At 40.0% G+C, this 24,547-nt stretch overlaps 1 non-coding gene and 1 pseudogene across 1 annotated transcript; one reads left to right on the top strand and one right to left on the bottom strand.

The window, feature by feature from the left end:
- Positions 1–3,023: 3,023 nt before the first annotated feature.
- LOC110544673 (large ribosomal subunit protein uL24-like) lies at positions 3,024–3,461 on the bottom strand (annotated as a pseudogene).
- Positions 3,462–19,038: 15,577 nt separating this feature from the next.
- LOC132650187 (U6 spliceosomal RNA) lies at positions 19,039–19,144 on the top strand. Its single transcript, XR_009588579.1, has one exon. It is a non-coding gene; the product is annotated as a U6 spliceosomal RNA (small nuclear RNA).
- The last annotated feature ends 5,403 nt before the right edge of the window (positions 19,145–24,547 follow it).

The raw sequence follows: 24,547 nt of genomic DNA, 5'->3' as shown, positions 1-24,547 counted from the left end.
TGGCACAAAACTTGTGCAAGTAGCCAGCCAATGTTTGCTTTAACCTGAAGTCTATGCCACAAGAGGGAGCTCATGTCCTACATAGCTTGGATGGCCAGGAACCAGAGCCTGGATATCCCAGAAACCTAGGGTAGAACCAAATAAGACTGGTCTAAAAAACTAACAAACAACAACAATAACAAATCAATGAAATGATTCCTAATAATATTCTGTTATACACAGAGATAGGTACTTGTAACAGTCAATATCGGAGAGGCTTCCTCCAGCAGCAGATGCGAGCAAGTGCAGAGACGCATAGCCAGACATTATGATGAGTCTCTAAATTGGAGGTCTCCATTGGGACCCTCCGAACCCCATGGAAGACAGGGAAGACTGTAGGAGTCAGAGGGGATGGAGGACACCAGGAGAGCATGGCCCACCAAATCATCTAAGCAGGGCTCACATGGGCTCACAGAGATTGAAGCAGAAAGTACAGGGCCTGCATGGGGCTGCACCAGGTCCTCTGTGTATATGTTCTGGTTGTTTAGCTTCGTGTTTTGTGGGGTTCATAACAGTGGGAGTGGGTGTGTCCTGATATTTGCCTGCTCTTGAGACTGTTTTCCTCTGACTGAGTGGCCTTGTCCAGCCTCATTATGAGGGATTTCACCTTGTCTTATTGTCTCTTGTTTTGACCTGTTTGGCTATCATCTTTTGGAGGACTGCTGTTTTCTGAAGAGGAAACAGAGGGGGGCTGGATCTGGGGAACAGGAAGGAGTAGCTGAGAGGAGTGGAGGCAGGGGAAACTGTGGTCCATATGTATTATATGAGAGAAGACTCAATTTTCAATAAAAATAATAAATAATAAAAAGCAATAACATATCTGACATTAGCATTATGAAATCTGGGATAAGATATATGGATGTGTAAGGGCCTCAACTCACACCAGACATTTCATATGTTCATATTTTTTTGGAGACAGGTCTGTCTATGTAGTAATGGCTGTTATGGAACACTGTGTAGACTGGGCTGGTATTGAATTCACAGAAATCCTCATCCCTCTGCCATCTGAGTGCTGGGATTAAAGGTATGCACCACTATGCCCAGAACATGTTCAATTTTGAACACGTTTGAAACAATGCTTGAAAGTATCTTTGGTGAAGATAAAGTTATATGTGATTACCCTTAAAGGAACTAGTAAAATAACAAAGCAGCATATAACAGATATGAATGAATTAATTCACAGAGTTAAAATGCAATCATTCACAGATTCTTCAACTCAAGAGAAATCAGCATAAAAAGTATAAAAACAAAAACCAAGCACATTAATAGAAAATAAAAATATAGAAGATGGAAATAGATCCAACAGGAGAGAGAACATCAAATATGAGTCCTGTGGTAAATCTATTTCTAGCTTTTGGAGAACTCCCCAAGCAGACTCGTAGAATGACTGTGCTAATTTATACTCCCACCCACAAGGTAAAACAGTCTCCCGTGCATGCCAGGTATTCTTGATGATGGTCTTCCTGGGCGGAGTGAGATAGAATTGCTTTAAAATTTTATGAATATTTATTGTATGTATATGAGTGTTTTCCCTATATATTTGTGTGTCACATGCTTTCCTGTGGAGGGCAGAAGAGGGTGTCTGCCCCACTCATACCTCTCCCCCAGCCCACTGAAAAGGGAGATCCTCCTTCCCTTTCTTCTGATCCCAGTCTATCAGGTCTCATCAGGACTCACTGCATTGCCTTCTTCTGTGGCCTGGTGATGCTGCTCCCCCCTCAGGGGGAGGTGATCAAAGAGCAGGCCAATCAGTTCATGTCAGAGACAGTCCCTGTTCCCATTACTATGGAACCCACTTGGACACGGAACTGCCATGGGCTACATCTGTGCAGGGGTTCTAGGATATTTTAAAAGAATAAAAGATACTGTTAAAAAATTAGATATACCACAGGCAAACCAAGGAGACCAACACCAGAAGGCCTGCTACCGCTCCCATGCCCGCCCATTCCTTCAGATGATTCATGGCTGCAGCAATCCATGTTGATAATCCTGTGGCTAGTCCTGCGTCCACTCTGGTAGAATTTACTGTGACAATGGCCACTCTCAGCTGCTCCATCGTAGTATCGAATTCTCCAGTCCAATTACCTAAAATATAGCTCGACAATTGTTTAGACAGATTTGCAGCACAGGAAAAATTCTCATGTTGTATGCTAGTGACACAAAGTCCAGCTGTGGTATATATGCAAGATTAGAGTCTCACAACAGTGTGATGCAGCCATGATCATTCAGGCCTTTACAGCCATTGAAGCAGGACATTCTCCCCAAGCATGGTTGGATACCATAAAAAGCTAAAATGATACGCTCAGGATGCGAGGATAAGCACTGCACTCAGGGTCAGCAGCTTTCGACCCAGAGAAGAGCATGTCTGATTGCATGCGGGTTGATGCCCCAGGTCCCGCCTCTGAGAAAAAGGTATCGGACGGGTCTGATGCTCTTTGGGTGGATGACACCTAAAGGAACATCGGTACAAAGTCCCAATTTATTTCTAATATCAGAGATCAGACCTCTACTCTTGCCTGATGCGTCTAAAACAAAAAGGGGGAACTGTAGAGAGCTGCGGAATGCTATGCCTTAAAGATGGAGCTGGTTTCCTCCTTCCACCTTCCCGATGGTGAGTGCTCTCTGTCACGAACAATTCCACATTTGGCTAAGGCTGAGGATCTGGCTTGCTTCCATGTATGTGGACCTATCTGCATTGCCCACGTGGCACGCCTGGGTTGGCTACCCAGAGGCTATTTAAGCTGTGGGCTGGCTTTCCCCAGGGTCCGAGGATTGTTCAAGGTTCCTGAATAAACTGCATTGAAAAAAAAAAAAAGATAAAAATAAACTTGAAAAAAAAATTAAAGATATAAATACCCTAGGTAAAATATAGGATTGTCATGTTTGATAAAGTAGCAAATCCAGCTTCAAGTATCTATCTATTTGTCTGTCTGTCTGTCTATCTATGGAAACAGTCTTTAATGGAAGTTGTGTGTGAGGCACTTCTACTCCTCCATCTTCTCAGCTGTTTCTTCCTTGTATTTGCCTTTCTCCTTTCCAACTTGCTGAGACTTGGCTTTCCTCTCCAGGATCTTCTTGTGGTCTTTGTCCAGCTTTAGCCAGGTGATAACCACTTTGCTGGTGTGGATGTCCATGTGGATGGTCATGCCATTGGCTGTTTCTCGCTGCACTCACTCAGTGTAGATGACAAACTTCATCCTGTATATTTGGACCACTTTTCCAATCTGCTGGCATTTGTAGTGTCCCTGGACGACCTGAACTTCATCAGCCTTTTGAATGGGCATAGAGCGAACGTTATACTTCTGTCTCAGCTCTTTGGAAAGAGGGGAAGACATGATTTTCCCCCAGATGTGACAAGGTGCATTGAAGTGAGACTTGTGTTTCTTGCTTCGGTCAGAGGTTATGAAGGGATTGAACTTCATCTTGGCGCCTAGGCATGAATAGCTGTGGATTACCTGATTAGCAGTGACAGCTACCCCAAGTTCAAGTATTAAAAGTAGAAACTGCTTCAGAATAAAAGAATGAAAATGATATATCACTTAAACACCAATCAAAAGAAAGTTTGAAAAGTTTTATTAATCTTTAATTAGATTTATATTATGTTCAAAATGATTTTGTGGTATTGAAATAACTAATCTGTGAAGAGCATAGAATTCAAAATATTTACTCATCAGATCTTCAAAATACATTTACTAAAAAGTTAAAAAAAAAAAAAACCCAGCCCACATTTAGAAGAAACCTATGATGATGGTTAAGAATTTCAGTACCATACTATCTCAAGGAGTTTCTAAATTACTAAAGAGTTTTAAGACTCTAGCACCAGATATTTATAGAACAGCCTGTCTAACATAGCAAGAACACATACTCTACTCAAGTGTCCAGATGACAGCTAAGATAGTCATATCTGGGGCCTTCAGATAGCTCTCAAGTAGTTTGAGTATTCTTATTATACAAAGAATGTTCTTTGAACACAATGAAATTCCATTAGTGGCACATTTCCAGCATCCAGCAATAGGAAAAAAGAAAAAGAAACAAACAAGCAAAAAGTATTTTGAGACAAAAATGTGTTTTGAAACAGCACAAATGCCAAAGTAGAAACCAGAAGTCAAATATTCTCAATAGGATCAGAATAAAACCACAAATGAAAGTCAAGGCAAGCAGGCAGAGGGAAATATTAGTAAAATTGCAATTTAAAAAAGCAGTGAGAAGTTTGTCTATAAGCCTCAGTATCTCTTTCGATACCCTAGTGGGTAGAGTCTTTAATAGGTCCTCTGTAGAAGGCTCCTGTCCTGTTCCTTGTCTTCTCCTACTTCTGATGTCTATCCTGTTTGTCCTTCTGAATGAAGATTAAGCATCCTCCCTAAGGTTCTCCTTGTTGTCTAGCATCTTTAGGACGAGTGATTTTCGTATGTTTATCCCATATTATTGGGCTAATATCCACTTATAAGTGAGTATATGCGATTTGTGTCTTTCTGCTTCTGGGTTACCTTACTCAGGATGAGCTTTTCTAGTTCCCACCATTTGCCTGCAAATTTTATGACTTCCTTTTTTTTTTTTTCAATGCAGTTTATCCAGGAACCTTGAACAATCCTCGGACCCTGGGGAAAGCCAGCCCACAGCTTAAATAGCCTCTGGGTAGCCAACCCAGGCGTGCCACGTGGGCAATGCAGATAGGTCCACATACATGGAAGCAAGCCAGATCCTCAGCCTTAGCCAAATGTGGAATTGTTCGTGACAGAGAGCACTCACCATCGGGAAGGTGGAAGGAGGAAACCAGCTCCATCTTTAAGGCATAGCATTCCGCAGCTCTCTACAGTTCCCCCTTTTTGTTTTAGACGCATCAGGCAAGAGTAGAGGTCTGATCTCTGATAATAGAAATAAATTGGGACTTTGTACTGATGTTCCTTTAGGTGTCATCCACCCAAAGAGCATCAGACCCGTCCGATACCTTTTTCTCAGAGGCGGGACCTGGGGCATCAACCCGCATGCAACCAGACATGCTCTTCTCTGGGTCGAAAGCGGCTGACCCTCAGTGCAGTGCTTATCCTCGCATCCTGAGCTTAACATTTTAGCTTTTTATGGTATCCAACCATGCTTGGGGAGAATGTCCTGCTTCAATGGCTGTAAAGGCCTGAATGATCATGGCTGCATCACACTGTTGGGAGACTCTAATATTGCATATATACCACAGGCAAACCAAGGAGACCAACACCAGAAGGCCTGCTAACACTCCCATGCCCGCCCATTCCTTCAGATGATTCATGGCTGCAGCAATCCATGATGATAATCCTGTGGCTAGTCCTGCGTCCACTCTGGTAGAATTTACTGTGACAATGGCCACTCTCAGCTGCTCCATTGTAGTATCGAATTCTCCAGTCCAATTACCTAAAATATAGCTCGACAATTGTTTAAACAGATTTGCAGCACAGGAAAAATTCTCATGTTATATGCTAGTGACTCAAAGTCCAGCATGTTTTCATTGACAGCCAAGTTGAGCGATTTGCCATAGGGTATCAATTTGCTCCTGCACGAGGTCAATCCTCTGATTGAACACCATCAAGCTTCCTTTTAGTTGAGCATTAATTCCTTTATGTACAACTAAGGCATGAGCTACGTCGGCTAGCCAATCATTTAGACTTCCTTTTTTTTAATTGCTGAATAGTGTTCCATTGGGTAAATGTACCACACTTTCTGTATCCATTCCTCTGTTGAGAGACAGAGTGCTGGAATCCTTATGTAAGAAGAGGGAGACTGAAAGACCTGGAAGGGACAGGAAATCCACAAGGAGAACAGCACAGCCAAAATACCTGGGCCCAGGGAGACCTGCATAGACCGATACTCCAACTAAGGACCATACATGCAGAGGACCTAGACCCCTGTTCAAAGGAAGCTCATTGGCTGCTCAGTTTCCAAGTGGACTTCCTAGTAAGGGATACAGGGGCTGTCTCTGACATGAACTCAGTGACAGGCTCTCTGATCACCCCCACGGGGGGGGTGCGGGGGTTCAGCCTTGCCAGGCCACAGAGGAAGATGATGCAGCCAGCCTTGATGAGACCTGATAAGCTAGGGTCAGATAGAAGGAGAGGAGGTCCTCCCCTATCAGGGGACTAGGGAAACAACACAGGGGGAGAAGAGGGAGGGAGGGTGGGAATGGGAAGAAACAAGGGAGGGGGCTGCAGCAGGAATACAAAGTGAATAAACTATAATAAATAAATATATAAATAAAATTAAATTTAAAAAAGAGCAGTGAGAAAAGAGCAGAAGAACAATGCAGAAAGGAATGCAATGAAAACAAAAGGTATTTTTTACAAAAATCTTGTTAAACCTCTCTAAAAAAATGGAAAAAAAAACAGAGAAAAAACAAATCCATTTCTAATGAAATGGTAGTGATGAGGATGGATACTCTGGGTACTATGAGGTTATCAAGGGTAACTCTATTGTATACCAGTACGGTGAAAGTGTAATAAAGTGAATAAATTCCTTCAAAGATATATTCAAGGAAAGTTCTCTCAAGGTCTTAGAATCTGCATAACCTTTGACTTTGCAATTTAAATACACCTCAATGATGACCCCAGGCCCAGTATCCTCACTAATGAATCCTGGCAAACAGTGAAGAAACAGAACATTTAAATTCCATTCAGTGGCAGAGAAACACTTAAAGAAATGCTCAACATCCTTAGTCATCAGGGAAATGCAAATCAAAATGACCCTGAGATTTCACCTTACTTCCATCAGAATGGTTAAGATAAAAAACTCAAGTGACAACACATACTGGACAGGATGTGGAGAAAGGGGAACCCTACTCCATTGCTGGTGGGAATGTAAACTTGTACAAAAACTTTGGAAATCAATCTGGTGCTTTCTCAGACAAATCGGAAGAGTGCTTCCTCAAGATCCAGCCATACCACTCCTAGGCATATATCCAAAAGATGCTCAAGTACACAACAAGGATATTTGCTCAACCATGTTCGTAGCAGCTTTATTTGTAATTGCAGCTGGAAACAACCCAGATGCCCCTCAGTTGAGGAATGGATACAGAAATTGTGATACTTTTACACAATGGAATACTACTCAGCATTTAAAAACAAAGAAATCATGAAATTTGCAGGCAAATGGTGGGATCTAGAAAAGATCATCCTGAGTGAGCTATCCCAGAAGCAGAAAGACACACATGGTATATATTCACTCATAAGTGGATATTAGACATATAATATTGGATAATTATACTAAAATCTGTACACCTCACAGAAGATGACAATGCAGCCACTCCTGATGTGATCTGATAGACTAAGATCAGAAGGAAGGAGAGGAGGACCTCCTGTATCAGTGGACTTGGGGAGGGGCATGAGTGAAGAAGGGGGAGGGAGGGTGAGACCGGGAGGGGAGGAGGGAGGGGCTTATGGGGGGATACAAAGTGAATAAAGTGTAATTAATACAAAAAATAAAATAAAATTATACATATAAAAACAATAATGAGAAGAATAAACCCAAACTGAGATCCACTATGCATAAACTCCCCCCCCCCCAGAAAAAGAAGGAGGACCGTGGGTAAGATGCTCAATCTTCATTCAGAAAGGCAAATGAGATGGACATCGGAAGAGGCAGAAAACAGGGAATAGGACAAGAACCTATCACAGACAGCCTCTGAAAGACTTCACCCAGCAGGGTATCAAATAATATGCTGAGATGCATAGCCAAACTTTGGGCAGAGTGCAGGGAATCTTATGAAAGAAGGGGGAAATAGAAAGACCTGGAGGGAACAGGATCTTCACAAAGGGAGCAACAGAACCAAAAAATCTGGGCACAGGGGTCTTTTCTGAGACAGATACCAGTTCTAAGGAGATAACTTAGAAACCTTGCACAGAAGTAGCTGAAGGCAGCTCAGTATCCAAGAGGTTTCCCCAATAATAGGACCAGGGGCCATCTCTGAAATGAACTCATAGACTGGCTTTTTGATCACCTCCCCCTGAGGGGGAAGCAGCCTTCCCAGTCCACAGAGAAAGACAAAGAAACCAGTCCTGATGAGACCTGATAGAGTAGGGTCAGATGGAAGGGGAGGAAGACCTCCCCTATCATTGCACTGGGCGAGGGGCATAGCAGAAGAAGAGGGAGGGAGGGTGGGTTTGGGAGAGGATGGGGAAGTGGGTACAGCTGGCATACAACTGTAATAACATAAAATAAAAAGTAGAAAACAACAAAAAAAATTCCATTCGGATGCTTCCCAAAAAGGCAAGAAGAGACACTTTCCCATTTGTTCTATGTTGGTAACATCGCCTTGTTAGAAGAAATCACAAGACACATAAGAAATATTTGGAATATTTCTTATAATATATTCTTATGTATTAAACAAAGTATATATTTATAAATATATAAGACGTATTATATATCTATATATTACATATAAATGTTATATATTATATAAATATAATGTCCTTATATATAGTTTAGTAAATTTATTTATTTTTTTCACTTTACATTCCACCTGTAGTCCCTTTCCTCCTCTCTTCCTGGTGGTGCCCTCTCTCTCCTTCCCCTATTCATCAGAGAAACAGAGGAACCCCTCCCTCACCAACTCACCCCAGCTCATCAAGTTGCACCAGGACTGAGCACATCTTCTTCCCCTGTGGTTTGGTGAAGCAGCTCTGTCAGGGGGAAGTGATAAAAAAAAGCAGGCAATAGAGTCCATATCAGAGAAAGCCGCCCCTCCCCTTGCTAGAGGACCTCCATGAAGCCCTAGCTGCCCATCAGCTTCATTTGTGTAGTGGGCTTAGGTCCAGTCCATGCATTGTCCTTGGTTGGTGCTTCAGTCTCCACAAGGCCCTCTGGGCCATGGTTAGTTGGCTCAGTTAGTCTTCTTGAGGGCCTCCTGTCACCTCCAGGTCCTTCCCCCCTACTTATGCATATTTATATAAGTATAAATATATATCTATAATGTATTCTTATAATATATTCCATATATGGAATCAGAAGACAAGAAAATTAAGAAAGGAAATTTCTCCCAGGTATAGGTGGAAAATTGATTTTGTTTAGAAAATTGATGCAGTAGAAAAGGAAGAAACTTTTATAAACCTATTATAATTTACAGAGGAAATGATGGTGTAGAAATACTGGTAGAATATAGCCAGAGTCAAAGTAATATGTTCACACTAAAAACAAAACCAATGTGCTTAACTTATTGAATAGAATACTATCAATTACAGTAATATGAAAATGCACAAAATGCTTATGCATGAAGTTAATGAAAGCTGTGCAAGCCGAGAAAAGTATAATACACCTCTTAGAAAAATTAAAGTCTGAAACAAATGGAGGATTACTATCTTTATGAAAGTGCCTGCAGGGCCCAGGGTGTAGGTCATTTGCACAGCACTTGGCAGGAATCAAGAGGCCCTTGTTTCTGTTCTTCTACCACATAAACAAAATGCAAAACAACTCTTCAGTCTTTCACAATTAAGTATGATGGTACTGCGGGGGTTTTCAGAGTGTCCATTGTGAATTTAGTGAGAGTTTTGATTTTTGAGGGTTGATGGCAACTTTTGACAAAAGTTTTTCTCATGTTTATTGAGGGAAAAAACATTTTTCTGGTTTATCGTATTAATGTGGTCAATTACCTTGACTCATTTTCCAATGTTAAATCAAGTTTCTGGTATTTTAGACGACTAATTCTGGGCATCTAATGTTCAACATTATCACTACAGCTGACAATTATGTATTACAGACATAAGATTCGTTAAGAGCAAAGATAGGTAGTGACCCACAAAACAAAAAAGAATATGCTAACTTTGTGAGAAGAAAGATATAATTGGCTGTATCATGACAACTATTATACAATGTATATAAATATCAAAGCAACAATTTGTATATCTTAAAAATATACAATTCTTGTTCCTCAGTTATGCCTCAGTAAAGCCAAGAAAATGCTAATCATTCTTTCATACCAAGTATAAGTTCTACTTGATCTTTATATATTATCGTAAGGCTTTAAAGCCATGGTTCTCAATCTGTGGATCGCAACCCCTTGACAAACCTCCATTTCCAAAAATATTTATGTTACAATTCATAACAGTACAAAACTTGTAGTTATGAAGAAACAATGAAAATCATTTTATGGTTGGGGACTCACCACAGCATGAGAGGAACTGTATTAAAGGTTCACAGCATTAGGGAAGTTGAGAACCATTGCTTTAAATGAAGGCATCATTTAAGATGCTATCCTTAACATTCAGATATTAGCAGGAATTGTATGATATGTCAAAGACCATTATTTAACTGAATGATTTTACATGAATAATTGTGACAAATATCAAGTTATTTTTCTTTTCTCCATTTATGAAGAATGCGAATTTCTATTAAAGCAAGATGTGGTGGAGTGCATCTGTAACTCCAGCATTCTGGGAGGCAGAGACAGGCAGATCTCTGTGAGTCTGAGGCCAACCTGGTCTATAAAGTGAGTCCAGGACAGCCTGGAACAGGCTGTCTCGAAGAACAATCCCTACAAATTTCAGTTAAGCTCTATTAATATAAAAGCATTCATTTTAATAGCTTTCTTTTTTTTATTCTTTATTAATTACACTTTATTCACTTTGTATCCCCCTGTGGTTCCCTCCCTTGTCCAGTCCCAATCCCTCCCTTCCTCCACCCTCTGCATGCATGCCCCTCCCCAAGTCCACTGATAGGGGAGGTCTTCTTTTCCTTCCTTCTGATCCTAGTCAATTAGGTCTCATCAGGAGTGGCTACAATGTCTTCTTCTGTGGTCTGGTAATGCTGCTTCCCCCTCAGGGGGAGGTAATTAAAGAGCAGACCAATCAGTTCATGTCAGAGACAGTCCCTGTTCCTACTACAATGGAACCCACTTGGATACTGAACTGCCATGGGCTACATCTGTGCAAGGGTCTTAGGTTATCTCCATGCATAGTCCTTGGTTGGAGTATCAGTCTCAGGAAAGACCCCTGTGCTCAGAATTTTTGGTTCTGTTGCTCTCCTTGTGGAGTTCCTGTCCTCTCCAGATCTTACTGTTTCCCACTTCTTTCCTAAGATTCCATGCACTCTGCCCAAAGGTTGCCCATAAGTCTCAGCATCTACATTGATAGTCTGCAGGGCAGAGCCTTTCAGAGGTCTTCTGTGTCAGGCTTCTGCCTTGTTCCCTCTTTTCTCCTTCTTCTGATGTCCATCCTCTTTGTCTTTCTGGATAGGAATTGAGCATTTTAACAAGAGTCCTCCCTCTTGATTAGTTTCTTTAGGTGTACAGATTTTAGTAGGTTTATCCTATATTATATGTCTATATGAATGAATATATAATATGTGTGTCTTTCTGCTTCTCGGATAGCTCACTGAGGATGATCTTTTCCAGATCCCACCATTTACCTGCAAATTTCATGATTTCCTTATTTTTTATTGCTGAGTAATATCCCATTGTGTAGATGTACCACAATTTCTGTATCCATTCCTCCACTGAGGGGCATCTGGGCTGTTTCCACCTTCTGGCTATTACAAATAAGGCTGCTACAAGCATGGTTGAGCAAATGTCTTTATTGTGTACTTGAGAATCTTTTGGGTATATGCCTAGGAGTGATATAGCTGGATCTTGAGGAAGCACTATTCCTAGTTGTCTGAGGAAGCGCTAGATTGTTTTCCGGAGTGGTTGTACAAGTTTACATTCTCACCAGCAATGGAAGAGGGTTCTCCTTTCTCCACAACCTCTCCAGAGTGTGTTGTCACTTGAGTTTTTGATCTTAGCCATTCTGATAGGTGTAAGGTGAAATCTCAGGGTCGTTTTGATTTGCATTTCCCTTATGACTAAGGACGCTGAACATTTCTTTAAGTGCTTCTCTGCCATTCGATATTCCTCTATTGAGAATTCTCTGTCTAGCTCTGTACTCCATTTTTTAATTGGATTACTTGATTTTTTGCTGTTTACCTTCTTTAGTTTCTTTATATATACTGGATATTAGTCCTCTGTCAGATAAAGGGTTGGTGAAGATTGTTTCCCATTTTGTAGGCAGTCGTTTTGTTCTGATGACATTGTACTTTGCTTTACAGAAACTTTTCAGTTTCATGAGGTCCCATTTATTGATTGTTGCTCTTAGAGCCTGTACTGTTGGTGTTCTGTTCAGGAAGTTGTCTCCTGTGCCAATGAGTTCAAGGCTCTTCCCCACTTTTTCTTCTAAGCGGTTTAGTGTGTTTGGTTTTATATTAAAGTCTTTGATCCACTTGGACTTTAGTTTTGTGCAGGGTGACAAGTATGGAACTATTTCTATTTTTCTACATGTAGACATCAACTTACACCAGCACCATTTGTTGAAGATGCTGTCTTTTTTCCATTGAATGGTTTTGGCATCTTTGTCAAAAATCAGGTGTCCATAAGTGTGTGGATTTATGTCAGGGTCTTCTATTCTATTCCATTGATCCACCAGTCTGTTTCTATGCCAGTACCATGCAGTTTTTAGTATTGTTGCTCTATAGTACAGCTTGAGATCAGGGATGGAGATACCTCCTGAAGATCTTTCACTGTAGAGAATTGTTTTAACAATTCTGGGTTTCTTGATGTTACATATGAAGGTGAGAATATTTCTTTCAAGTTCGGTAAAGAATTGTGTGGGTAATTTGATGGGAATTGCATTGAATCTGTAGATTGCTTTTGGTAAGATGGCCATTTTTACTATATTAATCCTGCCAAGCCAAGAGTATGGGAGATCTTTCCGTCTTCTGATATCTTCTTTAATTCTTTCTTCAGAGACTGGAAATTTTTTTCATACAAGTCTTTGACTTGCTTGGTTAGAGTCACACCAAGGTACTTTATGTCCTTTGTGGCTATTGTGAAGGGTGTTGTTTCCCTAATTTCTTTCTCAGCCCTTTTGTCTTTTGTATACAGAAGGGCTACTGATTTTTTTGAGTTAATTTTATATCCAGCCACTTTGCTGAATGTGTTAATCAGCTGTAGGAGCTTCCTGGTAGAATTTTTGGGGTCACTCAGAATTTTTGGGGTTGGAGAGATGGCTCAGACATTAAGAGCACTGGCTGTTCTTCCAAAGTTCCTGAGTTCTAGTCCCAGTCAACCACATGGTGTCTAACAACAGGTTTTTTAAATGTGAAGCCCTTTGCATTCCCTTAACAATATGAATGATCATGATACAATTTTATTTTGTTATTGCATTTTGTTCTTAAAAAAATAACATTTATTTAATGCTGTGTTTGTTTGGCTCTGTCCTTCAGATCAGTGTTATAGATTTTTGAAAAATGAATTGTGTGGGGTATCCCAGGAAATAAAAGTGACAGGTATCTAAATCTCTCATTATCACTCTACATTCAAGAAGAAGGGAAGAAAATAAATACACAGAAACCCAACTCCATAGCTTAAGTAGAATGTAGGAAATGTACAAACGTTAAAATCTATAATTGGAAAAACAAACATCTTTCGTAAATATTTTTCTCACATTTCTTCATTACAGAACACAAGAGACTGGTTGGAAGACAGATTGTAGTACCAACCAACAGAGAGAAACTGACCTGAAATCACCAGCCTCTAGATCCTGTTCTGGGCGAAGACGCAGTTTGAGTAGTTTTTACCCCAAGGAGCTGGCTTGAGAAATTAAGATACCAAAAATAAGCTGCCACAGCTGAGCTAGAAGGTACACAACTACCGTACATCAAATTACGTAACTTGCTTGTAAGTAGAAAATATGCAAATCCCAGCGAGCTACCTCTAGTATGCCAGTAACTTCTGCACAGAAGGCAAGGGCTGACTGGAGAAAGCAGAGTGCAGAGAGAAGGGGGGTGAGGAGGTAGAAGAAGGCCTAAAATGAATCTTAAATATTTGTTAGTGAGTCTAAATTGTCAGCTAGACTGAGTCATAAGACCTGCATTTGCCTTTGTGTTTGTGTGTCACACAACATGAAGGTAAAAAGGATAATTATTGGTAAGAAAGGATCCCGCAGAAATGGGAGAGGAACAGGAGAAAGAGCGATGAATAAGATCACAATATACTCACTCATATAGACATACAACATAGGACAAACCCACTAAAACCTGTGCATCTAAAGAAACTAAGCAAGAGAGAGGACCCTAATTAAAATGTCCAATCCCCATCCTGAAAGGCAAAGAGGATGGACATCAGAAGAAGAAGAAAACAGGAAACAACCTAGGAACCTACCACAGAGGGCCTCTGAAAGCCTCTGCCCTTCAGACTATCAAAGCAGATGCTGAGCCTGATGGGCAACTGTTGGGCAGAGTGAATGGAATTTTAGGTAAGAACTGGGAAATAGTAAGAGCTGGAAAGGACAGGGTCTCCACAAGGAGAGCAACAGAACAGGAAAATTTGAACACAGGGAACTTCCCAGAGACTCATACTCCAACCAAGGACTATTCATGGAGATAACCCAGAACCCCTGCACAGATGTAGCCCAGGGCAGTTCAGAGTCCAATTGGGTTACATAGTAATGCGAAGAGGGACTGCCTCTGACATAATCTGATTGGCCTGCTCTTTGATCACCTCCCTCTGGGGGGGAGCAGCCTTACCAGGCCATAGTAGAGGACAATGCAGCCACTTTTGATGTGAACTGACAGACTAAGATCAGAAAGGAGAGGAGAACCTCCCCTATTAGTGGACTTGGGGAGTGGCATGCAAGCAGAGGGAGGAGGGAGGGTGGGATTGGGAGGGGAGGAGGGAGGGGCTTATGGGGGGATGCAGAATGAATAAAGTGTAATTGATGAAAAAAAAATAAAAAAAAATCACAATATATTCTATTTAGGTATGTAATATTAAAAAAAAAAGTGTTTCAATGTGGAAGTCAGTGCAGGTTCACCACTCTGTCAAAGGTGCCCCCTTCTGCATAGGCATTCTTTTTATTTATACTTTATTGTAAGCTGGCATTTTACTTAATATCCTCTATTCTATTTTCTTTTGTTTGTTTGTTTTGAGACAGAGTATCTCTGTCTTGGCTAAGCTGGTTTCACACCTGTGATCTTCCTGCTGCCCCAGCCTCGCAAGTACTAGAATTGCATGTGAGCCCATAATGCCACTTCATTACTTTTGATGTTTATTTTCTACATTTCGTCTTCCAGTGTGTGTCCTAGTCCTTGCACTGAAGAAAAGTTAAGCTATGGTTGAAGCACGTTCGCCATTGCCTATCCCTCTTGAGACTATTGCAAGCTCCTTTGTCATGTATTAAATACTGGGGTGCTGTAGTACTGAGCATCTCAAATGTAATTATAGATATAGGAATGAAGAGCCAGGATGTATAGTACAAAGAAATAAAAGGTCCACATTTTGGAAGTAAAAATGCTTCCTTGCGTTAAAAATTGACATTTTAATCCTGAGGAAATAAAGAAAGAAAAACAAAGTGTTTCAAAAAATTATGGACAAAACACAAAAGAATACGTCACATGAAGTGTGTAAACACTGAAACGTCCTTAGAATTGCAAACACTGCAAGGGAGAAATTAAGATGAACCCCTGGTTTGGGGTAGGACTTTAAAGGTCATGATTTCTGGTAAAGAAAATATAAAGAATATTTTTCCTTTCAAGATGGGTAATAAAGAAGACATCAAGTAAAAGATAAAAATGTAAGGCTTTAAAACAGCAGAGCAAATAAAAATAAATCAGAAAATACAATCCATAATATGATCACTGCCCCAAATAATTTTTTAACTATGAAAAGTGGACCTATGCTGCTAGACAAACAGCACCCTCACTCTATAAATGCTTAAGCCAGTTGGATGATCAGGCAAAAACACAGCTATTGATTCTGAGAGGAAAGAAAAAAAAAATCTGTTGATGAAATTCTCACCCCTCAGAAAGCTATGATGGTCAAGAAACTAAAAGAACACTCCTGAGTACTTTTGCTTTTGTTAAGGTGACAAAGGACAACCAGCAGACTGGCTTGGAGCAGCACAAAATGATTTTGTGTTTTCAAAACACTGTCTCACTTTGTAGCCTAAGCTGGTCTCAAACTTACTAGCACCCACAGTAGACTCTAACTCGCAGCAATACTCTTGCCTCAGCTTTTCAGGTTTTGGAGTGACAAGCATGAACTGCCATTTCCAGCAACACAAATGGCTGAAGTCAGAAAAGCATCTCACAAATATATGTGTATATGTTGATATATATACAAAGAGAATAGCAAAAATGAGTTATTATAGAGTTGAGCAGTCTGAAATGGGTAAAATCAAAGAGATTATTGCTTTTAGAGGCATTAATTTTAAAAAATCCACTCCTTATTTCTTTGCATACTCCAGTATCTAAAAGCACTCTTCTATCTTTAAAAGGTAATCAAATTTAAAAAAGGCTAAGTTTTACTGTACAGAACTGTTTTTGGTAAACTAGAATTAGAGGTATTACAAGTAATATGCATGATCACAGATAGAAAGACTGAATAATAGATAAATAGATGTGGAAAGAGAGTTACCTATGTGTGTGTGTGTGTGTGTGTGTGTGTGTGTGTGTGTCTGCATGACAATGCATGCAAATGCAATGCATGCATTCCCTACTCCTATTCTCTGATCACCCAGAGCAACTGGAAGCAGTTTCACTACAGTCATGGTGAATACGCTTCATATTCAGGTCTTAGCTTGAAAAGGCTATTTTCTACTAATAAGAATGAATTCTTCAGAGAAATGGCTGGCCTCAGACCCCAAACTGGGAAAGTACATCATGAACTTCAAACATCTTGTTCTGTAGAAAATATGAACTGGGCAAGGGACAAGGTAAAGTACAGAGGGTGCAGCTTGGAGTATGCATAATTTGCCAAATCAGGTGCAATGTGAGTATCAGCATCAGTTATGGTAGTAACAGACCATAGCACATTCAAATACAAAAATTCATTATACTGAAACAAATTATTAAAAAGAGAAAAAATCTGTCCCTTACTGTGCCTTATGAACTAAAGATGTAGAAGAAATAATGGACTTAGAAAATGACTATTTGATAGTCATCATAGCAACCACCAAATTAAGCAAAAATCAAAAGGAACAATGGATGTTAACTGTAACAATAGTTTTGAAGATTAGACCATAAATTACACACTTTCAAAGTTATCTACCATAAGGTACACACTCTATATAAAAGGGAAAAATTTTACTTCATAGTAGAAAGTACTGGCAGCCCAGCCATAACAAAAATAATCACAAAATTAATAGCAATGGCACAGACTGTTATTTTTTTTTCCTCTTGATAGGATGCCCTGGGAACTAATAATTTCTGTGATGTTCCTTGGGAAAAAGCATAGCTGAAAATCATGAGGAAATGGCAGGCAAACCCAAACTTAGAAACATTCTGCAAAATAGCTGCTATGCACTCAGAATTATTAAGATCATAAAAGACCCAAGTTAATCCCAGTACTCAGGAGCCAGCATCGTCTACATGAGTTCAAGGCCAGCCAATGTTAACTGTGTTAAAAAAATGCAATCAAACAAACAACCAAACAAAAATACTCCCCCAAACCCAAAGGAAATCAAGAATGAAAGAGAAATTAATGAAGTCTTTTTAATTAAAGGAGATTAAATAAAAAGGTATGACATATGTAACCCAGATTCCTGAATTTTTGATAAAGGACATTGTTGAAATAATTTTAGTTTTTGAATAAGGTCTCTATATAAGCTATGCTGTGTTAACATTAATTTTTCTGGATTTTTTGATTATGTTTTGTTTATGAAAGAGAATTAACTTACCTTTTCAAAACAGAAAATGCAAAACTGTATCTGCAACTTACTGTTAGTGAATCAGAAAGGTATCACACAAAATATGTACATGCATATTTATATGTAAGTACATACAAAAAGAATAATAATAAAAATATAATAAAAAAACCCTCAAACTCTTTGGTAGTCTTCTTCAAGGGTGAAAGAAAATATTTTGTACTACACTTTCATTTTCCTTATTTAAAAAAGTGCTTTTAATATTATTTTGAAATTTAAGACAATATGTTTTAATCATATTTTTTCCCTTCTTCCTTCCAGATCCTTATCCACTTCCCTACCTACCCAACTTCATGATTTTTTCTCTCTTAAAAAAAAAAAAGACATTACACTTCAGGGTATCAAAGCAGAGGCTGAGACTCACAGCCAAACTTTGGGCAAGAGGCTGGGAATATTATGAAAGAAGGGGGAAAGAGAAAGATCTGGAAGGAACAGAAGTCAACAAGGATAGAAAAAAAAATCTGGGCCCAGGGATCTTTTCTGAGACTGATACTCTAACCAAGGACCACTCATGGAGGTAACCTAGAACCTCTGCATAGAAGTAGCCCATGGCAGCTCAGTGTCCAAGTGAGTTCCATAGTAATGGGAACAGGGACTGTCTCTGACCTGAACTGATTGGCCTACTCTTTGATCACCTCCCCCTGAAGGGGAAGCAGCCTTACCAGGCCACAGAGGAAGACAATGCAGCCACTGCTGATAAGACCTGTTTGACTAGAATCAGATGGAAGGGAAGGAGAACCTCCCTACCAGCGGACTGGAGAAGGGGCATGGGAAGAGATGGATTGGGAGAGGGAGGGAGCTACAGTTGGGATACAAAGTAAATAAACTGTAATTAATAAAAAATAAATAAATAAAATAAAAAAGACAGAACCCAAAACAAAAGATGTACATGTATGTTCACAAGTATACAACCATGCATGTGCATGTATGCACCCCCCACACAAACAAAAAAAATAAAACAGAACAAAACAAAAACATGGAATCTAGCTTATGTTAATTTACTTCTCCTTCCCTGGAGTGTGGCTGGATATACGCGGTGTTACTCCATTGAAGAAAACTGATCTATCTGAAGCTGTCAATTGCAAATAGCTCCTTGGCTAGGGGTGGGACTTTTCGTCTACCATCCCTCCTCCATGCTGGGATTTTATCTGGCTTGAGCTTGTACTGGTTCTGTGCATGCTTTCAAAGACTGTGAATTCATATTGCATAGGCACTGGTGAATCTGAAAAATGTGTTTCTTTGCAGTCATTTTTTTTTTTTTTTCTGTAGGCTTAAACTTGGGTTCAGAAAAGTCTTTAAAAGTTCTACAGTTTTGCTTGTTTTGGCAGCACGTATACCGAAATTGGAATGTTAGAGAGAAGATTAGCATGGCCCGGAGCAACAATGACACACAAATTCGTGAAGTGTTCCTTAATTTTATGCATGCTGGAGAGGTTGTAGAGAAAGGGTAACTCTCCTCCATTGCTGGTGGTAATTTAATCTTGTACAACCACTTTGGAAATCAATCTGGTGCTTTCTGAGAAAATTAGGAATAGTGTTATCTCAAGATCCAGCTATAACACTCCTAGGCATATCACCAAAAGACGTCCCACCATCCAATAAGGACATTTGCTCAACTATGTTCATAGTAGCTTTATTTGAAATAGCCAGAATCTGGAAACAACATAATGTCCCTCAACAGAGGAATGGATACAGAAACTATGGTAACAATGGAATACTACTCAGCAATTAAAAACAAGGACAATTATGAAATTTGCAGGCAAATGGTGGGAACTAGGAAAGTTTATCCTGAGTGAGGTGCCAGAGCCCGCAGGCAGAGTCAAACAGTACCTGAGTGGGGAGTGAGGATTTAAAATAATTAAAACAAAACACACTATACACAGGACAGATTGAGAGGGCTGTCAGTATGACTGAAGCAGCAGCATGGGTTTATTCCAGGGTTCATTTTTTATACGTAAAGCAAAGACAAGTCACATCAATTCAAAAAGAAAAGGTTCATGGAAATGCCCAACTTACTTTTCAAAAACTATCTCCCTATAGTGGATAAAGTCCTATTCTAAAACTAATTCCCTAAAGCAGTTATGGTCCAAGGTCACACAGGTAAGGAATTTGGAACAGGCTTTTAAGGAATTTGGTGAACCTTCCTCCTTTCTTTGTCAAGGTAAAGGCCAAGACAAAAGTATAACAACGTAGCTTAAGGAAGGGCTCTCCACAGTGAGGTAACCCAGAAGCAGAAAGACATATATATATCCACTTACAAGTGGATATTAGCCATATAATATAGGATAAAAATACTAAAATCTATAGTCCTGAAGAAGCTATACAACAAGGAGGACCCTAGGGAAGATGTTTAATCCTCATTCAGAAGGTCAAACAAGATAGACATCGGAAGTAGGAGAAGACAAGGAACAGGACAGGAGCCTTCTGCAGAGGAACCCTGAAAGACACTACCCACCAGGGTATTCTGAGGAGATTCTGAGACTCATAGCCAAACTTTGGAAAGAGTGTAGGGATCCTTATGGAAGAAGAGGGAGATAGAAAGACCTGGAGGGGACAGGAACTCCGTAAAAAGAACAACACAGCCAAAATACCTGGGTCCAGGTGGGCTTGCAGAAACTGATACTCTAACCAAGGACCATGCATGGAGAGGACCTAGACCCCTTGTTCAGAGGAAGCCCATAGGCTGCTCAGTTTCCAAGTGGACTTCCTAGTGAGAGACCAAAAGATAAATTAGCAGCTATTATTAGGACTTGAAGTAGGTAGGGAAAGTCTAGTAATGCCCTGAGGGGAAGAGCCACCTCACTGCATTCTTTCCCCACCCACTGGAGATACAGTTGCTAGGAAACTGGACCATTCCCCCCCCTAGGGAGGGACACCAGGTCATTAATGGTCTGGGAACCTTCCTATAGCCAATCAATTCAAAATGTAACATTTTAACCAATAGATGCTTGCCAGGCAGGAATCGCCCTTGCCTTGGGCATGGTGGGATGGACTAGAATCTTTAAATCACCCAACTAACCTGGGCACCACGCACTCGGCTCCCACTGCTTCGGCGGTGGGTGTGTGTGGGTCCAAGCTGCAGCTTGTAATTTACAGTAAAAAGAACCTCATGCATTTACAGCAGAGTCTGTTTATTCCTGGTCTTTTGGGGTTCGTGAACTGGGCAGAACACTAGTAAGGGATACAGGGGCTGTCTCTGACATGAACTCATGTCTTTGATCACCTTTGATCATGCCTTTGATCAGGCTCTTTGATCACCTCCCCCTAGGGAGGCCAGGCCACAGAGAAAGATGATGCAGCCAGCCTTGATGAGACCTGACAAGCTATGGTCAGATAGAAGGGGAGGAGGTCCTCACCTATCAGGGGAATAGGGAAAGGGCACAGGGGAAGAAGAGGGAGGATAGGTGGGCCTGGGAGGAGATGAATAAGGGAGCTGCAGCGGTGATACAAAGTGAATAAATAATTTAATTTAAAACAAGTCTGACAGCTGTGCTTAGTGAAATGAAATTATGCTATTTGGATTGTTTGGTGAAGATTTCTGTAAGAAATAAAATATAAAATACATATGCAGTCCCAATCTGCCTCTTTATAAAATATTAATACATAGCGTACAAAGGAGAAATTACTCCAGAATAATGGTGGCGAACTGGTCCTGAGCTACCTTAACCTAGTGTTCAATGTTGACATTGCTACTATTGGGACACAACTGTGCCATGTATGTCCTAATATTATATAATGAATAAGAGACAGAAATGATCAAAGAGAAAAAATGACAACTAGATGTAATCATGAGGTAACGTCCTCTCTCCACTGGAATATGAACTCTAGTGGACAGAGGACATCCCAGCAGTGAGGGTCATGAAAAATAAAGACTAAGGAAGCGTTTCAAATCAAAGAAGAGCAAACAGACATCAGAGCTGACTGAAATGCATGAGCTCAGAAAATCCTGAAACGTTTCTGGTGAAATGATCTTTGGATACATTTAGAACACGAATCTGCAAGCTCCGTTTCTCATGCTATGAAATTGCTTAATGTGCCTTGCACTGGTAGTGCTGAGGGTTTTGTGAAACAACCTTAGTCTGCTTTCATTTGCTTTCTTTTACATGTGAGATCTTATCAGGCTGCCCCAAATGGTGCCAAACTCCAGCGTATAAGAAATCCTTCTGCTTCAGCCATCCATGCAGCTGGGTCTACAGGCATGCTCCTCTAAACCCAGCTCAGAGACATTTCATGGAGGGATATCTTTATCTGAAATTTTGTTTTTTCCTTTGCAATTGATCTGTCTCTACCCTGGTTCACAGGCCAAGTTTATTTGGCCTAAAATTAATTAAAAATTCCAAGCTTCTCTGCATAGATTTGTACAAAATCATTTTGTCTAAAAAAATAATCTATATTTATTATCTTTCAAAAATTTCTGAACTTGTCTGAGTGATTATTTTAGTTTGGACTATGCCATACTCTATTGCCCAGCAGGCTTTATAGTGAAGCACCCCCTTTCTCTTCCGTATGACCTCTCAACATAGCTTATTTCAGTGTCACCACATGAAAATGGTCTCAGGATTCCAAACACAACAAGAACAGAAATAACCAGTGCATAAACATTTGTAACGCACTGTGTTTCTTCAGGCACCGTCAGTTTAAGCCACTAACACGGCCAATGAAATGTAACATGTGTTCATATTAGGGGTGCATTTGTAACCACGACTTTCCCAATAATTGGCAGTTCTGGTGTCCTAACCAGTTTACCAGTTCACTAGCTGATGTCTAGGAATTGATGGATCTTAAAGGTATCAGATATTTTTAGGTCTTTCCTCCATCAATTGGGTATTTGGAATTCTGGCCAGGTATGGCATGGCTACTGCCTTTCTGGGATAATCCTGCATCATCCAATAACATCTGCCTAAAGCAGCATATTGCAGTATCTACGTGTAAGCCAGTTCCATTCTCCACTTACTTTGCTAACTGGTCATACAGGAAACTCTTCTTGAGGATCAAGGGGAAAGCAGTAATGTATGTACTATTGTGCCTGAGAGTACTTACATCCATACATCCATTATTTCCTAAAAGAAAGAAATAGACAAATTTGTAAAGGAAAATGGATTTATGAACAGTACAAACGAACTGGGAGAGACAGACTCCTGCTTTTGCCTGGCCTTTTTTTGTGGCAGTGTCACTATGTTATAGAAAGGATGAAACAGGGTCTGAGACATGGGTCAGTAGTTAAAAATACTTGGGTTCAGTTCTCAGCACCCATATGGCATCTCACAGCTGTCTGTAACTCCTGTCCCAGGAGATCTGATGCTCTCTTCTGGCCTCTGTGGGCACTGTGCTTATGTGGTACACAGACATACTTGCAGGTAAAACCCTCATACAGGTAAAATATAAAAAAGAAACAAAGGCCAGAAACTATGAATATTTTAATTTATTGAAACTATATGTAGTCTCTATCTGGAAGTCATGATCCTTCTCTCTGTGACACCAGAGTTTCAGTCTTTCCCTTTTCCTAGCATAAGACACCTGGGAATTTTTAAATTTTGCCATCTATTGTTTCAATAATCTGCTAACCAAGGGGAGGAAATGTGGCCTTCTGGAATGTTTCTTTTCTTGAATAGGGACAAGAGAGAGTAAAGTGTGTGTGTGTTTGTGTGTGTGTATGTGTGTGTGAATTTTGTCAAAACACATCACACACATACATAAGAATGTCATAAAATACTGCTATATATATATTACATATGCTCAGAAAAACTCAGAAACTATTATAAAAACTATATCTGCCAAAGGGGTTACACAATGGAACTTTGAGTCATCTTACATAATTTATTAATGCCTTCTATACTTACTCAGTTCTTATCTTATGAATCATTTTCATTTTCAAATACTGCTACATGGATCACACTTGAGGATTTGGTAGATTAACAACAAACATTTCTTGATGAGAAATTTGGGTTAATTAGTTATTTAGTGTTTCTTTTGTTTCCTGAGACAGGATGTCATGCAGCAAAGACTGGCTTTGAAATAATGATTCTTTTGTATGTAACCCAGTGATGGGATTACAGGTGAGTAATTTATTCTTTGAGGATTTAATATAATTTATTTTGATCATATTCACAAACTCCTCTCCCAACTCCTCTCAGATTCGCCGGACATCCTTATCCACCCAACTTCTTCTCTTGTTTTTAAAGCTCATGGAGTCCAATTTGTGATGCCCAAGTATTCTTAGATTTGTAGCCTTCCAAGTAAAACATGGTTAACCTACTAGTGGCCACATCCTTAATGAAAACCAACTTTCTCCCAGAAACTGGCAGGTCGCCTATATATGATTCAGAGGAAGGCAGTAAATCCAGGCACATACAGACACCACTGATTGAATTACAGAAAATGAGGACATGAAGTTGGGAGGGGGACTGGAAGGAGGTAGAGTGAAGTAGAGTAGATAGAACCAAAATTTATTGTATATATGTACAAAGTTCTCAAAAAAAAAGAACTAAAATTTCAACAAACAACAAAATAGAAAAGTGAATAAGAATGAGTCCCTTTCCTGTCCTTCACCACAAGCTCATATATGGCTCTTTGCTACATGACTGCAAAATACAGCACCTTTCATGGAGCTAGGGAACCTGGCAAGCAAATGGAAATGGCATCAGCTTAGATCAGCATTTGGATATACGTGCCCTACCAGCTGAACATACCCAAATTCTGCCATGAAGGCATGTCCTTCACACATCTTTAGAGTAGCTTGCAGTCATAAGTTCAGTCAAAGCCTCTTACTCTCCACTCCCATAAAAGCCACCTTTTCTTCCACTCTAGTCCTATAATCACCC

This window comes from Meriones unguiculatus, chromosome X (assembly GCF_030254825.1).
Source record: "Meriones unguiculatus strain TT.TT164.6M chromosome X, Bangor_MerUng_6.1, whole genome shotgun sequence".
NCBI classification, from domain to species: Eukaryota; Metazoa; Chordata; class Mammalia; order Rodentia; family Muridae; genus Meriones; species Meriones unguiculatus.
The sequence above is the reverse complement of the archived record's forward strand: the minus strand, read 5'-3'. Positions and strand labels throughout refer to the sequence as shown.